Source organism: Panthera leo, chromosome B1 (genome assembly GCF_018350215.1).
Source record: "Panthera leo isolate Ple1 chromosome B1, P.leo_Ple1_pat1.1, whole genome shotgun sequence".
NCBI lineage: Eukaryota > Metazoa > Chordata > Mammalia > Carnivora > Felidae > Panthera > Panthera leo.
Window position 1 is genome coordinate 74438736 of NC_056682.1, and position 17488 is coordinate 74456223.

A 17488-nucleotide genomic window follows, 5' to 3' on the forward strand; every position below is an offset into this window, starting at 1 on the left:
CTTCTTTTTTCAAGACTGTACAGGTAATCTTGGCAGTTTATCCTTACATAGTTTCAAATACTTCTGTACATAAAATATCTCATGTATTGAAGAGCTGCTAATCCTCCAATTCACCTCCAACTGCAGATATGCTGACTCGATTATAGATTACTCAAGAATAGGTGATCACCTTAAAAAGTCTCCATCCTAGAAAGCAATAACTCACTCAGTGCTGCATAAGTATATATACAGATATACCGTTAAACCTCACACAGCAAATACAGAGATACTAAGAGTGAGAAAGACCATACACTTGGTCCTGCACCAGCACTGCTTTGCTAACACTAAAGCTCTGAAGGATGCAAGTCTGTCTGAGTCTTGCACATTGCACAGAAGTACCAGATAAAAGCTTATCAAAGTAAAAAGTGACGGGTGTTAGTCATGCATTGGCATAATTCTAACCACTGCCCCATCTTGAGAAAGAATGTTATTTTCAAAAGTTAAAAGAACGAAATAAAATTTACAACACTGTTGCTGGTATGCTGTCTGGCTAATTTTTTCCCAGGGTAACAAATAAGGATCCTAGGCCCCCAACAGCTTCTAATGAATAAATTCTCCAGCAATGATTAGCTTAGATGCTAATGCTTTTACTACCGGCTTCAATAGGGCTTTGATAGGGCTTTCCCTTTGGCTGGGATTTCCAATGTCAAAGAGACATTGGAAAAAGAGTACAGACAGACATTCTAACCCTTTCCACAGTCTCATCAGGCAGTAAAACAGAGGATACACAAAGAACATTTGATTTACTAGGGTACTGTCCACAGTAAAGATGCAAACACATGCTCTCCAAACATGCTAGAACACAGGTATTGCGGGAGCCTTAAACCCACTGCTGTTTCTCACAGCTGCCAATTGCCAACAGGGACAATGGAACTAGCCTTGGCTCTGTCTGGAAAGTGTCAAGTGTCCCATCGATCTCTCCAGGGCAGATAGAGTCAGGTTTGTATTTAACATGTCACCTACAGGTTGGGGACCTCAGCAGCAGGGAGGGCAGCTGCTAAGGCTGACAAATGCCCAGCCCTGAGTAAAATGTAGGGCTGTCACTGTAAGGTTCTGAAGATAACTCTTCAAGTCCCCTGAGTGCTAATCATGACCCATCAGGGGTGTGCCTGAGTGATGGACCCTCAAGGGAGGCGGTAGCTCCGTGGAGCATCTTTTAACCATGTGAATTTTCAATAGGGGGATTCTGGGACCATGTCTTTAGCTGATCAGAAAGCAAAACGTCTTAGAATGTGAATGTTCATAAGGGTCTTCAACGAAGCCCTCTGGCCCAACAGCAAGCATTGCTTTGCTCTTGGTGTTCTCTTAAAGGGAGTGAGTGGGAGGGAAGAAGAGAGAAAATGTACATTTCATTTCACAGCATATTTAGGAGGAAAACATGTTCCTGAAAGTCAGTTCAGAGCTCAGGGTTTTCCTCAAAGAGGGTTAGTGGGGCCCTATTGCTCAGCACCTCACTCACCCTCTAGGTCAACAATAATCAAAAGTAAACCAGCCAAGGAAAACCCTCCAGGAAACCTTTCCCCTTCATTCCTGACTTGTGTCACAGATGAGGTGGGAGCAGGAAGGGCTGGCCCACACCCTTCTGATGACAAACGGGGCAGAGTAGGCCAGGTTTGGAGAGAAGACGAACACTCAGCCCTATTTAATCTGGGGAAGAAGAAAGGGTAGGGAGAGTACGAGCGATTCTAAAATACGGAATTTTTGCTCTCACTCCACTAATTCATTGGGAAAGGCTCCTCCCCGACCACCTATCTTTCAAAACCTTTCTTGATTATTAAACATAGAATGTCAACCACGCAGTCAAATCAGAGCTGGCAACATCCAACCCTTCACCTTGGCACTCCAGCGTGCAGCGAAAGAACCCAAGACTGTTTGCAGTCAGCGTGTTTAATCTGCAGCACAACATAAACACTTCACAGATGCCCCTGAGCGCAACACCCGGAGAGCAGAGAAAGAACGCTTGTTGTTCGAATGTGCTTTTTCAATTTCTCTCAACGTCCCAAAACCAAGAAAAAAAGCAAACGAGCGCCAAAGATGCTCATGAGAGAGGGAGGGAAGGAAGCGCTCGCCACTCATTCCAGGAAGACAACTATGGGTCAGTAGAGGGGGGTCACAGACGGCCGAACAGTAGGGGCAATTTCTGTGCAAACAGATGTTTGAACACTGCCGGGTCCTGAAGAAATTCGGCGTGGGGCACACCGGGGGCACGATTTCTTTCGCGAGGTCTAGACACACAGTAGTTTTCCAGGTCTCTGCACCGCCGAGCGGTCCACCGAGTCCTTCCGCCCCCAGCCCCGAGTCCTGCGTCCCGCCCCAGCCACTCACCAAAACGGCCCCGGCTCGGCCGCACAGAAGGCTCGGGGGCGCCGCGTCCGCCGAATCCCTGGGTAGCGCGTTGAGGCGCCAGCGGCCGCAGGAGGGACGCGGGAGGGAGGTCCCGCGGCCGCGCACGAGCCCCGGGCGGCGTCTTTATCTGGACCGCTGCAGGAGCCGCGGTGGGGGAGCGGGCGCCGGTGCGCCGCGGAGATAGACTCCCACACGGCCGCGCAAGCTCGCCGGCGACCCCTGCGGCGGGGCGAGGGCGCGCTCCAGGGAGACTCAAGTGCCGGCCGTGTGGGAACCAGCGGGGCCGAAAGGGCCGACGCCGGGGAAGGGCTGGACCCTCCTCCTCCCGGGAGCGCCGAGCGTTCGCCGGTCTTCGGGCAGAAGCGACTGGAGGGGCCGCCGCACCAGCTCGCCGCCCCCGCGGCCCCAGAGGCCAGCTGGCCGGGCGTGCAAGGGGGAGGGGGGGGGGGGTCTCTCGGCCCCGCCCCCTCGCCTGGAGGGCCCGGGCTTTAGGGTCCGCCCCCCCGGCCCCGCGCCGATCCCAGGGTACCCGCCCCTCCACCCGGCCGCTGCACAAAGCTCCAGAAAGCCGGGAGGGGTGGGGGGGCTAACTAGCGGAGGTGTTTCAGTGTTTGAAGCAAAGCCGGCGGCGGGGGTAGGGGGGGGTCTCCTGGTTCGCAAACGCGAGCTCCACCCAGTCCTCGAACCTTCGCGGTGACACCTCCCCCACGTCCGGGGTCCGGGTCCTGGGCGCAGGGGAGAAAGCCCTGGCGGCCGCACTGCAAATCACCAGATGGGAGCCGGGAAGAGACGACGGAAAAAATGTAGAGAGACTCCTGGTGTTTGGTCAGAGGATTAAACCGAGAGCCCGCGGTCCTCGAGCTAGGGGCACCGCAGCGGCTGGAGCTGACTCACCAGCCCACCCGCTTCCTCCCCAAATTTCAAAGCTCAGGGCGCAATTTGTAACCTGAACTTCGCACGGCCAGGACAAGTGTGCAAGTGCAAGAGCCGTCTTGTCCTCAGTCCGCATCACCCGGACGCGGTCCTCGCCAACCCCGCACCCACTGTCCGGAGGGCCAAGTCGTGGCTCCCCGCTGGCCGGTTGCGCGCTCTAGGACCGGGCGGGGATCAAGCGGGGGCACAGTTTATCCAAAAGTCTTAGCAGCTAAAACTAAATTAGCCAGGTCCAACCCGGAGGCGGCCCGTGACCTAGCTCGTTCTCTAGACGCGGGTCCAGGCCAGCCCGTCTTATCCTCAAGAGGCCGATCGCTGTCCTCTAGCGCAAGCACCAAAGTCACTCGGGTGGGTGTGGAGGAAGCGCAAACCTCCCCAGCCTTCCCACTGAGGCTCGAAGGCAGCCGAGACTTGGCGCCGCAGCCCCGGGTCCTGGCTGATCCTCCACCTCGGCCCTATAGAATCGGGAAGTGTCTGGGACCCGATGCCCCCGAGCAGCGGTCACCCCTGCCTCGGCCGTCCGGCTCCCACTCACCGGCGGCCGGCTCTCCGCGCGCGCGCTCCTCGCTCCCCACCGCTGTCTCCAGCACCAACGCTTCTTCCCGGGTCTCTGCAGCCGGGGCGGCCCCGGACCGCGAGGGGGCAGGGCGGCGCGGGGCGGGGCTCAGGCGCTGCCTCAGGTAACAATGCCGCAGTCCAGGCTGCTCCCAGCGCCAGCCGCAAAGCGCAACACGCCCTTTCCTGCTCGGCCCCTTCCCTCCTCCCACCCTCCGAGCGCCACCGTCGGCGCTGCGGTGCTCACCTTCACCTACGCGGGGCCCTGGGGGCCTGGAAGCCGCCACCCCGCACGCTGCTCCCCGCACCCGAAAGCCCCCGAGGGAAGTAGGGGCGGCGAGAAACCGACAAGTACGGAGTGTGAAGAAGAGTCGGGTGTCCTCGAGTAACCAGCAAGGGGAGGTGCCAAGCCGCTTCTGAGCCCGCAAGTGCTTTCCACAAAGCAGCCTCTGCCGCAACCTCCCCGGCACCCCCTGCGCACACGCACTCTCCTGCACGCACACACTCCGCGCGCGCGCACACACACACACACACACACACACACACACAGACACACGCGCGCGCTCGCGCCAGTCCACCCTCTGCCCCCGTGCTTGTTTCTCCCTGGAGCACAAGACAGCATTTGGGTGAACTGTCGCAGCCCTTAAAACCGAATCCCGGTTGAGCCGGAGCTACCCAAAGGCCAGCTCTTCCGTAGAGTCTGTAGGTTTGTTACCTTTTTATATCTATATAATCTTCTCAGTGATGATGGTAACAGGAATCTTTCAGCTATACTTAAGCAAAGCAAAGAAAAAGTCCAGTGCAAGCCAGATCTCCTGAACGGACGCTGTCTGGGAAAGACTCCTCACAGGAAGAAACCCGGGACAGTTTAATCGCATTTTTTTTTTCAAAGTAACTTGTGACTCCAGCCAGTGAGAAACATAGTCAAAAGATCCTGGGCAAGCCCGGCCCATCGGAAATCAGGTGGGGAGGTGCCCTGTGTGAGGATGAAGTCATCCTTACCTCTGACTTTGTGATCCCAGATAACAGACCGCACAGCCTTGCCAGCCTCTGGTGCCTCATGACTTCTGACTCTCCACCCTGGTCTTCAACCCCTGAACTCCCACGACAGAATTCCCGACCTCCATATGGATGGAAAAAGTGAAGCTATTAGGGCAAAAACAAAGCAAAACAAAAAACAAATTCCATGCCAGGCAAGAGCCCATATATCAGTCATTGAACAGGCTTATACTACACGTGAGGGGTAGGTCCAACCAAGCCCACAGGAAATCTCAAGGAGTGGGAATGTAATGAAAGGGAAAGCCCCATGCTCAGGAAGATAATATTAATCCCAAAGGAACAGCGACTGCACAGGCAAAAGCTGAATTATAGAGTATCAAAATCGAGGAGCCGAATGGTATCCTCTCCTTTTCTTTTATGTGGGCCTGGCCAGATGAGGGGTCTACACCCACTGAACACTTCCCACTCTTCAAGCACCCCCCCCCACCCCCCCAACCCCCCAACCTGGGCTTTACCCACACTGTACTAAGTATGCACTTTAAAATCAGCCACTTTTTTGAAGGGTCAAATCCAGTGACCCATCCTTAACCTCGTGTCTTTTTGATCTCCCTGCAGCATCCTGACCTACCGGCCTTCCCTTTGCCTCTCTGGCCTCCTCTGCTGACCCTTTTTGTCCTTTGAGGACAGTAACTAGATTCTTCCAACTCTTTATCTCTCATTCCCCCACGGGTGCTACCTTCTGACTTGAACCTGGAAGGTCCAGATTTTATGGGGCCTGAAGTTCGTTTAACTCTTGAGGGAGCTTTTTAAAGAGAAATGATAACAACCTACAGACACAACACTAGGTATGTGTCCTTCCTTGGTAGTGTCCGGGAAAGTAAGGGGCAGCAAAACTTGAGCTCCAAGGCAAATCCACTTCTGATTCCACCTCCGTGTCACAGACTCTTAAATCTTAAATTGTCTCTGTAATATCTCAGGTCCAAATTAAGTGTCCAAGGGTCAATTCTTCTTTCTCTTAAAACTAGGACTCTTCCTGCCTGCACCTCTTAAGACCTGATTTTTAAAATTTACAATCAAGGGGTGCCTGGGTGGTTCAGTCAGTTGAGCATCTGATTTTTGATTTCAGCTCAGGTTGTGATCTGATAGTTCCTAAGATTGAGCCCTGTGTCAGGTTGGGATTCTCTCTCTCTTCTCTCTGTCTCCCTCCCCTCCCTCTCAAAATAAATAAACATTAAGAAAAAATAAAATAGGGGCACCTGGGTGGCTCATTGGGTTAAGAATCTGACTTTGGCTCAGGTCATGATCTCACAGTTCATGAATTTGAGCCCCAAGTTGGGCTCTGTGCTGGCAGCCAGGAGCCTTCTTGGGATTCTCTCTTTCTGTCTCTCTCTCTCTCTCCCCCTCCCTCCTCAAAATAAATAAACTTTAAAAAATAAAGTAAAATAAAACTCACAATCCCAGCTTTCCTCTAGTTCTTTTTCTCTTCTAAATTCCTTAGATCTAAGTATTTGCCAAACTTGCTCTTTCCACAAGTCATGTCTCTTACATCTGTACTTTGTATGCACATCCATTAACCCCAGTTAGAGGAAGGAGGAGCTGATACTTGCTGTTGGCCATGTGTCAGGCATCACACTTGATTCTCACAACAATTCTAGAAACTCTCCATTCTGCATTTTCTAGCTTACAGAAGTTAAATTGGACTCCAGAGTCCACTCCTTGGCATCAGTACACGAAGAAAGCGGAGATCTTCAGTCTGATGCTGGCTGCTTCCTACCTCCCCCTCCTGCAGTCTGAAGTGTTCTATTGTGCCCAAACAGCATTGTGTGCTGGTCCTGAATGTGTCAGCCTTAATTTTTGGCTCTTATTTACATTTTTTAAAGTTTATTTATTTTGAGAGAGAGAGAGAATGCGTCGCAAGTGAGTGGAGAAGGGGCAGAGAAAGAGAGAGAGCGCTCGCTCGAGCCAGTTGGCGAGGGACAGATAGAGGGGAGAGAATCCCAAGCAGGCTCAGTGCTGTCAGTGTGGAGCCCAGAGCCCAACGCAGGGCTCAATCCCAGGATGGGGAGATCACAACCTGAGCCAATATCAAGAGTCAGAATCTCAAGTGACTGAGCCACCCAGCACCCAATTTTTGGCTCTTTTTATATGGTGTGCAAATGAGGTGGCCAAAAAGTAGTTGAGTAGCACAGAGCCCAAGTCTGAAATACAGTCAGTGTCCCCATGGATTTGAATCAAAGGCTGCAAATCTGATGGGCAGTTTGTTCTTCATCTGTTTATATGCAGATTGTTAACCAAGCCTTCATCTCACCTAAGTTTGTGCTTGGGAGTTAGGGTCTGCTGTTTGTCTTCTGTACCCCAGAAACGCCAGCAGCCCTCTCTGGGAGGAAGGCTGGAAAGACTCCTGAAGCCAAGTGTGTTCCAAGTCAGCCCAGGCCCTGGAATTTGTGGCTTGGAGGAAGCTGCTGTTTGACCGCAGGGACATCTGAGCAGCAGGGAGTGTGGCCGGCACGCACTCTTCCAAGCAAGCTGACCTCTCTGGAGCGTGTTCTAGCTTAGTGTGGCCCAGGCCACGAGCCTCACAGGTGCCAGCTCCGACCCTGCAGAAGAACTTCTCTGTCTGCGGTTTGCTTTTCCCTCTCCCCAGACTTTCCTTTCCAGATGGCAGATGGCTCCTTTTCCTTTGCCCAGTTCATTTTTTCTCTTCTGGCTTCACTTCTTCAGCCCTGAGAAGCTTTCGGTTTCTCCTACATCAAGCATTTTGTATTTGAATCTGTCATTAGGAGCCACTAAACAAAACCTTGAAACCAAGATGAATCAAATGTCAGAATCCATCCTTTTAAAAACAAAACAAAACAAAACAAAACAAAACAAAACTTTCAGTTCTAAAGCAGGCGTGTTTGCTTAAGGAGTTAAGTCTAATGCATGAGCTGACTTACTGGGCCCTCTAAGGAACCACAATGGACACAACGAAATAAGTCCCCTCTGGCATAGGATTGAGGCATCAAACTGATTTTTTAAAATCTCTTTCTCTGATGCAGACTGAGATTTACTTAATCTTTGTTCTTAAAATATAGCTGATGAGATCAGTTGTTCAGTATTTAGATTATAGGCTCTTAAAATTGGACACTGCAAAAGAAACTAACTCTACCAACTCTAGATTTAAACAGACTTGCAGACAAATGCAAAGACTCACCAACCCTTCTAGTAAGAGCCATGTCTAAGAGAAATCACTAGGACTTGTTCCATTCAAAGGTTGAAAAGTATAAAATAAATAAATTCAACAGAATTGTTGCCGTCACCATGAATGTGAATTTGCATCGCATACCTTATTGGCAAAATGCAGACACTGGGTTGCTATAGTTTTCTAGACAACTTTGAACTGAGAAGATGATGTTTTCTTGTTGCAGGCTAAGAAATGTAGACAGTAAATTGCTTTTAAGTGTAGTAAATAATGACTGGGCTCTGATTATGAAGAGGGAGAAAACTTTTTTTGTGGGTGCTAACAAGTGATTTCTGAAAAGTTTTAAATAGAAAATGCTTTCACATGTGATGTTGATATCCATGGTAACATCAACAGGCATTTCTCTTGCCAGAAGTAAACACAGGTACTTGGTCAACAACAATGCCTGATTTGTTTGAGGATAAGAGAGATTACAGACAATCCCTACCAACATGTAAGAATGAGGTAATTAGGCAGCTGATGACCTTTTTCTCCTGCTGTCTATGTTTCCTTAGAGCACATTGTTCATTTGCTTTTTAAGGTGTATGTGTGTGTGCGTGTGTGTGCGTTTTGGAGACCAGGATGGAAGCGGAGACTAAGGTAAGAGAAATAGTGTACACATTACTGAGGCTCTCCCTCATCCAGAAAACCCTCAGCTAGGCCTTTTCTTAGCTTACAGTTGATACAGTGCTTAGAAAACCGCTCAGTACTGTTTGAAAATGTAGGTACTGGCTGTTATAACATTCAAATTTTCAGGAGAAAAATACCTTTAAAATACAACATGAAAGTGTATTACTTCTTTCCACTTACCACCATCAAAAAACAAGTATGTGAGTCTCAGTGAGAGGAATTAAGTTAACGAGGATGTCAGATGCCAATTTCTTTTGCTACTGGTTTTAACTGTTTTAAATTGTTTATCCTTTGAAGAAGTTAGAAGAACAAAGAGTAATTTGAAACCATAACACTCACAGTTACAGGCAGTCAGCAAACAGAAACTCAATGAATCAACGATATTGGTATGTGGTGGTGGTGGTGATGGTGTGTGTGTGTGTGTGTGTGTGTGTGTGTGTGTGTGTGTGTACTTCCCTGGGGAAATAATATGTGCAATCTTGTACAAGATGTATGGCATATAAAGGTGGGCAAAAGGACATGTTGGTGACTTAGCAATTTTGTAAAGCCCTTTTTATTTCCCTTGCAAATTGAGTTTGTACTTAGTTTAGGGACCAATTATGCACAATACTTCGGCGCTAAGCTTCTATTTCTAATAAGATGGTAAATACTTTGGGTATGATAGGAAATAATAAAACCAGCCCGTAACAATTAGCATCTTAGTATTACTTAAGCCAGATACCTAGAAAGAATTCAAATGGACCCTTTTTTGAGAACGACAGTAAGCCTTTTGGTGGCAATACCATTCATTATTCACGTTTTGACAGGCCTTGGCAGCAAGGAAGATCCCCACCAAAACACGCAGCATCACAATTAGCTCATATTTGCATCTCTTTGTGGGCCTGACCAGGCCAAACCTGAACAGGGCTGTGTTGGGGTTAAACCCTGGACTTCTCTGTTCATCTTCACTCCTAACTCCTGGCCCCCTCCTGAAGAAGGAGGCTCTTATATTTAATCTAACTCAGAGAGGTGATATTAAACATCCAGCCATTTGTACTTTACAATAAATGAAAGACATTCCCCTCACATTTCTAAGTTTCTTTTACCTGGTGTTTTTTGTGCACATGATCAACTTTTCTGTGTTAAACTGTATATTGAGCTATAAAATGGTGGTGATTTCTCAGGACGAGGCTACAGAAAAGAGCAAATAATTTTACTTTTAATTTTTCTCGAAATGTTGCTGATATCTGAAATTAAACCTAGGCTCTTTCCCCACTGCACCTCTTTGCTGAAGGCACGGGTACGTGAATTTCTGGAATATTTGCATTTTGAGTTGTGTCGTGTTTCCTGTGGGGTGATTACTAGGCACTGGCTCTCCGGGTGTCCTTTTTACACAGGGGCAGAGGGGATGTGGGCAAACACACAACTGAACACAGGACTTTAACTTACACTATGCAATGGAATCATCTTTATGTTGGAAATTGTGCCCCCACCCATCCCCAAAAAGGACAATTTCTCTTCCCAGGGAAATTGAATACCATCTCACTGTAGATTCTTATTCTCCCCAAGTTTGGGGTCACAAAGACACATCACATTTGTAATTTCAAGAGGAATATAAATAAGGGAAAGCAGAGAAAATGCTAGCTGTTCATCCGTCTTCATTTCCCCTCTACCTTCCGGCCCCCTTATCAAAGATTTGAACATATTTTCTAGCTTTGCATTCTTTCCGTTATAAGCATGCCCTTTTCAGACTTGGTCTCAATAAGGAGACTAATTTCCAAAGGCGCCTATTTGCCTGCTGGGCACAATCAGGTTAAACCTTGTCTACTGGAGGGGAGGGCAGAGGAAGGAATTCTGCCCTGGCAGCGTCCTGCACAGGAGCTCATAAAAAAGGGGGCCCCTTGTGATCCTCAGGCTCATGGTACAGAGTCTACAGAAATCAAGTTGATGGCTCAGAGACCTTTGTCCTATGTGACAGGCTAGGTAGAGCCACCATAAAGAAATCAGAGGGGCTAATTCAGAAGGCTGAAGCAGGGATGGGGGATATAGGGGGCAAAGGGGAACAATGAAGATTATGACTCACTCCCAAATTTTTATTGGCATCTAGATTAAAAAAATGTTTTTCTAATGTTTATTTTTGAAAGAGAGAGAAAAAGAGAGAGCACGAGCAGGGGAGGGGCAGAGAGAGAGAGGGAAACACAGAATCTGAAGCAGGCTCCAGTCTTTGAGCTGTCAGCACAGAGCTTGAACTCTGGGCTTGAACTCACGAAATGCGAGATCACGACCTGAGCTGAAGTTGGCGCTTAACCGACTGAGCCACCAGGGCCCCTGGCGTCCAGACTTTTAATAGTTGATAAAAATTAATCAATTTTTAAAGTAATCTCTACACCTAATGTGGGGCTCGAACTCACAACCCCAAGATCAATAGGTGCATGCTTCACCAATTGAGCCAGCCAGGTGCCATGGCATCCAGGTTTTTAACAAAAGTTACATCTTCTACTTTAGCCAAAGCTCTAACGAGATTACCGCCAAAGACATCTTCTGCATGCATTTGTCTTCCATGTCAAAATAAGCTGATTTCTTCTTCATCAGGCTGCAACGATCAAAACTGCAATAAAGGACTTTACCAGGATTGTGTTCAAATTCTCATGACCATGAAACACTCATGCACCCCACTGCTTGGGTGCCTACTTATAACCCACACATTTGAGCGCTAGGTAAATGGTTATTAATTTATTAGTTCTTTTCTTTCTCAAAAATGGGAGCACTCAGGTTGGCCTCCAGATGTTCGTATCTCCTTAAGGTCATATACTAAACTGCTAAACCTTCTGACCAACAATTTTCTCCCGAGAATTGAATAACCTAGAAGCTATAGACAAATTCTGTCTCTTTGTCCAAATTCACACTAGTCCTAGTTGGTAAAAAGGAATCGAGCATTCTGTTGAATGACCGATAGGGGAAAGGAGTGTTAAGATTCAGAGCCTACAAGGAAATAATATTGTATTCATATTGAAGATGTGATTTATGTGAGGTTTAGTTTGACAACATGGATTTGGCCATTTCCACTGACCCAGCTGTGGTGGCAGGGTGGTAAAATATACTCTTCTGTACCCAACACACATAGACACATGCACAAGACATTCCAATTTGGAGCTGAAGGCTGGCCCCTTGCACACTCAACTGCAATAGCATGTTCGGCATACTGGTCCCTCTCCTTGTCCCACACCATTCAGTCCCAGGATTTGCATAGACTTTCTCCCCATTAAATCAAAAAGTTTGAGGGGCACCTGGGTGGCTCAGTCGGTTAAGTGTCCGGCTTTGGCTCAGGTCATGATCTCACCGTTCATGAGTTCAAGCCCCTCATCGGGCTCTGTGCTGACAGCTTGGAGCCTAGAGCCTGCTTCAGATTCTGTGTCTCCTTCTCTCTCTGCCCCTCCCCCTCTTGTGCTCTGTCTCTCTTTCTGTCAAAAATAAATAAACATAAAAATTTTTTTAAAAAATGTTTGAGAGCAGGGCTGTTTTATTAATCTTTATATCCCATGGCACATACTGTCAAAATTCTGACAATGGTTGGTCGCAGTGTCTGTCAACTACACTTGGGCCTCATCACCAGTAAATGACACGAGTGGGCCTCATCCTTCAAAGTGAGAGGCTCCACCAATGATAATCGCCATTACTGACAAAACTGAATGCTTTTTGTACACAAGGCACAGGGAGAGCCACACAAACATTCTGTCCTCAAGGGGCTTCCCTAATCCAGAAAGGAATCCACCAGATCAAGTTCTTTGAAGCAGGATGTAAGAGCACACAGAGAGAACGGCCAGCTATGGTAACATTTTATGGGGAACCAAAGACATGGAGGCACGCATGGGCCAGTCACGCGAAACCTCTCCGAAGACATGTTGATGATCCACAGAAAGCCATGTGGCTGGTGCCCGACTGAAAAACACTTCCAGCTCTGACATGGTTTGTGGAGAAGACTGATTGGGATTGAGTTCTGGCTTCTGAAATCAGATACAGAGGACTGGGAATCAAAGCATGAAGTTTGGATCCTCTCCTTCTCTCAGGGCTTCACCACTGAGCTGTGGATTCCGGATTTCAAAAGAGAAGAGACTAAGCATGCCCAGGTAAGCCAGCTGTCTGGCTCTGTCACTGCCTGGGTAAACTGCTTCCATAGGCTGTGTGTACAGGATTTCAAAGAGGCTACTGTAAGGAAAAGAGATACTCAAACAATGAAAAGTCAGCGCACTAGTAATTTAATTAATCATGAAGTTTTTCTTAATTAATTGGGTGATCTCAGCTCACTATGAACAGAAATTCACATAAAAATGAGCTAAAAGGACTAAACAGAAAGAGTTCTTCCTAGAATAAGTAAGTCAAGGTCAGTGTTAAGGTCACTGGCAAGGAAGTCTGGAGTGGCTTGAACTGAGGCTACTTGTGTCTTGGGGAAAAAAAGACTCGTTTTCATTGCTGTAGTCATGAGCACAAATAGTGACTCCAAAAGCTTGAAAAGCAAAGACAGCACAATGACTCTTATTATGTCACTGTAATTTTTTAAAAGGACAAAGAGGCAAGTTAAGACTAGAGTCTGCTATGAAGCTTTTATACTTTCTCTTCCATTGGCAGTTTAGGCAAGTTATCAATCTCTCTCTCTCTCTCAACATATATATGTGTGTATATGTGTATATGTATGTGGGTATATTTATGATATGTGTGTATCTATCTACCTATCATCTATAGTTGGACTTGTAGCTATTCATTTGCAATTTCTAACGAATTTCTCTTAGTTTTTGGCTGGCTTAATTGAAGGAAAATGTTAACCAAACTTTACAAAGAAAATATAGGGAGGCTTTTAGATAAATAAATTTTAGAGAATATAAAAATATATTTTTTTAAAATCTATACGAAATCTAAATGATAAACTAAAGGTCTGGCCTTGTCTGATGGTCAACATCGGTGCAAGAAGAAATTGTTAGACCCACTTCAGGGACCATCTGGACCTCCGGAGGGTATTAGTGGAATCAGGTGAGGAAAAGTCAACATGGGTAAACAGACTGGTCCTTCAGCAAATACTCATGACCGTTTAAACTTACACTTAAACTTACTTAAACTTTTTTTCGACTCACTTGATTGTACCAGTGATTATTACAGTAACCATTGCCATGGTAAAACTCAGTTCTCAAAACATCATCTGGGCTTTTTGCTGCTCCTATTATTGAGGCAAACTAGTTAGAAAATCTCAATCCGCAACATTTTCTGCGTTTTGACCTAAGGGAGGGGAGGGGTGAGGGAACAGGAAACAGAGGATTTGAGAACAATGTAAACATCCATTATTTATTTGGGGAATTCTTTAAAGATTTAAGCTATTTTATTAATTTAAGAAGTGTGCATTAGGAAAAATTTGACCAGCTCATAAAATAGCTTTATAGATTGAAAATAACTTATTAGAAATTATCAATGTACAAGTATAATTTATTTTAAGCAGTCTAAGTTGTTACAATAAATGAACTATATAATCAGCTACGTTTTAAGAAATCTAGAGTAGCAGTATGGAATAGTAGTATATACTTATTTATGAGAAGGGGGGGCGGGGAAATTGAGACAGTAGAAACCATTGGTTTTAAGCTAAAATAAAGTGTTTTGTTTGGGGGGTACCTGGGTGGCTCAAGTCGGTCAAGCCATCCAACTCTTGATCTCAGCCCAGGTCTTGATCTCAGGGTTGTGAGTTTAAGCCCCACACTGGGCTCCACATTGGGCATGAAGCCTACTTAAAAAAAAAAAAAAAAAAAAAAAAGTGTTTTATTTGGGGCTTAACTTCTCTTAGTTTCAAATAGCTATTTAGAAAGCTGAGAGAAAGGAGAGAAAAGAACCTAGTTTAGTGAAATGCAGATTTTCCTACATGACTTCTTTTTCTAACTAGCCTCATATCCTAAACTAGTTATGCCTCTTTAGTTGCCCTTTTTCTTCCTTACTTACTTCAGTTGCCCTAATTCTTACTAATAGAAACTTGTTCGACTTTACACTTTCTTGCATTTCTGTGTTTCCACATACAAACCAGTTTCTTTCACATGCTAGGGAAGGGATTTGGTTATTTGCAGGAGTGAAGCCAGTGTTATCATAAGCTTTACCAAAATAAGCCCTTGATTGCCACCCTGGTGCAAGAGGGAAAACTTGGCAGAATCCTACCTGCATTTCTAGACAAAATATCCTAATAATTTTTTTTTTATTATGAAAAATTTGTAACGGGAAGAGTTAAAAGACTGGTACAACAAACCCCCCCACATCCACCCATTTCAATTGCTAACATACTGGCATATTTACTTTAAAACATCTTTCTCTTCTTCCTTTTCTCTTTCTCTCCAGCTTTCTTTCCACATACATAAGTACATATGAATGTATATATTTTTGCTGAGCCATTTAAAAGTAAATTGTAAGCATCATGCCACTTCTCTTTAAATGCTTTAGGCATGGATCTCCTATAAGGCTATTCACCTACAGATATAATAACATACCTAAAAAAACTAACAGAAAGTCCCTACTAGCATCAAACATACATTCGAATTGTTCTTGTTCCCCAAACGTCTTCTGTAGTTATTTTCTGAACTGTGATCTAAAGTATTTTATTTAAAACTTTTTTTTAATGTTTATTTATTTTTGAGAGAGTGAGAGCAGGGGAGGTGCAGAGAGAGAGGGAGACACAGAATCCGAAGCAGGCTCCAGGCTTTGAGCTGTCAGCAGAGCCCAATGAGGGGCTCGAACTCACGAATCGTGAGATCATGACCTGAGCAGAAGTCGGATGCTTAACGGACTGAGCCACCCAGGTGCCCCATAAAGTCTTTTATTTTATAACAGTATTTCTAAAATATTTTTTCTTTTGTGGCTCACGTTTTGGAGAGACCAAGTTAATTATCTTGTAGAATGTTCCAGATTCTGGATTTGTCCAATTGATTCCTCATGGTGTAATTTAAACTTGTATTTTAATCCCCTCTATTTTCTATACACTGGAAGTAAGGGCAAAGGCTTGAGTAGGCTTAGGTTAAACACTTCCAACAGGAATATCTCATGAGTGATGTTGCATAATTATATTGCCTTATATCTGGAGGCACATGATTATCAGGTTATTAGTGATGCTAACTTGATCACTTGAGTTGGATGGTAAGCACAAATCTTTTATTTTTTAAGAGATTTTATTTTTAAATAACCTCTACACCCAACGTGGGGCTCGAATTTACAACCTCGAGATTAAGGGTCACATGCTCTACTGACCTGAGGTAGCCAGGTGCCCCAACACAAATCTCGTATTAATGGTACTTTTTCCTTTGCAAATTGAGTAGTATGTAAGGTCATACTTTGGTATTATGACATAATCTGTTTTCCTTCAATCTGATGGTTTTAGCATCAATTGGTGATCGCTGTGTGAATCAGTATTAAGTGGGGGCTGCAAAATGGTGATTTTTCTAATTCTGCCAATCTTTCTACATTTAAAAAAAAAGTTTATACTTGAGAGACAGTACACACGCATGTCCAAGTGGGGGAGGGGCAGAGAAAGAGGGAGACAGGATCCAAAGCAAAGCAGGCTCTGCACTGATAGAGAGCCTGATGCAGGCTCGAACTCATGAACTATGAGATCACGACCTGAGCCGGAAGTCAGATGCTTAACTGACTGAGCCACCCAGGTGCCCCTCTTTCTACATTTTTTAACAGGCCATTCTTCTGTAAACATCCTAGTATCTGATGTAACATCCTAACAATTTAGAATAAGTTATACATATACTGCCTTTGTTAACTCCTACCAATGAAATGGCAGTGCAAACACCAAATGCTTTCCTGCATTGAATTCTGTATCAAAAAAACTGAACAAATGTTTATTACATGGCTCCTTAGAAAGAATTATGCATGGAGTTGGGAACACAGGGTAAATAAGAAAGCATACACCGTGTCTTCCTTAAGAGCTTAGAGTCTAGCCATAATAAGTATACGCTCCTCAAAGGAAAGAACTGTAATTATCTGCCTAAAACTTTAGCTAGGTTTTCATAAAGAGCTTCCTAATATAGAATTAGAAATCATTTAGGGGGAAGACAAAAATAAAGTTACATTATATAAATAATTTGGGTATGTTGTTATTCTAAAAATTTCATCATTTCGAAATTTTTTTAAATGTTTATTTTGAGAGAGAGTGTGTACATCCAGAGGAGAGGCAGAGGGAGAGACAGAATCCCAAGCAGGCTCCACGCTGTTAGCTTGGAGGGGGTGGGGGGACTTGATCTCATCAACTATGAGATTATGACCTGAGCTGAAACCAAGAGTTGGACGCTTAACCAACTGAGTCACCCAGGTGCCCCTCATCCCTAAAGTATTTATATAAACACATACACCTTTGCTTTACAAAAGCAAAGCGATATGGAAGTCTAAGTCATGGAAAGTTACTTTTGTCTGAGATCAACAAAATGGTATCTTGTCCCTTTCATCGTCCTTATGAATCAACAATTCATGATCAACCATGGTTGCAGAAAGCTCACATTCCTTTACAGAGGATATTCATGACAAACCCTAGATTTGGTCCAAACAAACAAACAAACAAAAAAGTGTTTGGCTTTTTTTATGTTTAAGTTTTTTTAAAGTTTATTTATTTTGACAGAGACAGAGACTGCGTGATCAGGGGAGGTGCAGAGAGATTGGGTGAGACAGAATCCCAAGCAGCCTCCTCACTGTCAGCACAGAGCCCGAAGTGGGCCTCAACACATGAAACCTAGAGTCAGATGCTTAACTGACTAGCTGCCCAGGGGC

At 45.4% G+C, this 17488-nt stretch overlaps 1 protein-coding gene across 4 annotated transcripts in view; it reads right to left on the reverse strand.

Moving 5' to 3' along the window:
- Positions 1–4929, reverse strand: part of FHDC1 (FH2 domain containing 1) — a 42619-nt gene extending 37690 nt beyond the window's left edge. For 2 of the 4 annotated variants that reach the window (XM_042935279.1, XM_042935276.1), the window contains exon 1: positions 3854–3929. The gene's annotated coding sequence lies outside the window, so the exon portion shown is untranslated. Of the gene's footprint in view, positions 1–2364; positions 2425–3853; positions 3930–4875 lie in introns of those variants that run through there. The other 2 variants (XM_042935278.1, XM_042935277.1) reach the window with 2 other exon arrangements.
- Between the last annotated feature and the right edge of the window lie 12559 nt (positions 4930–17488).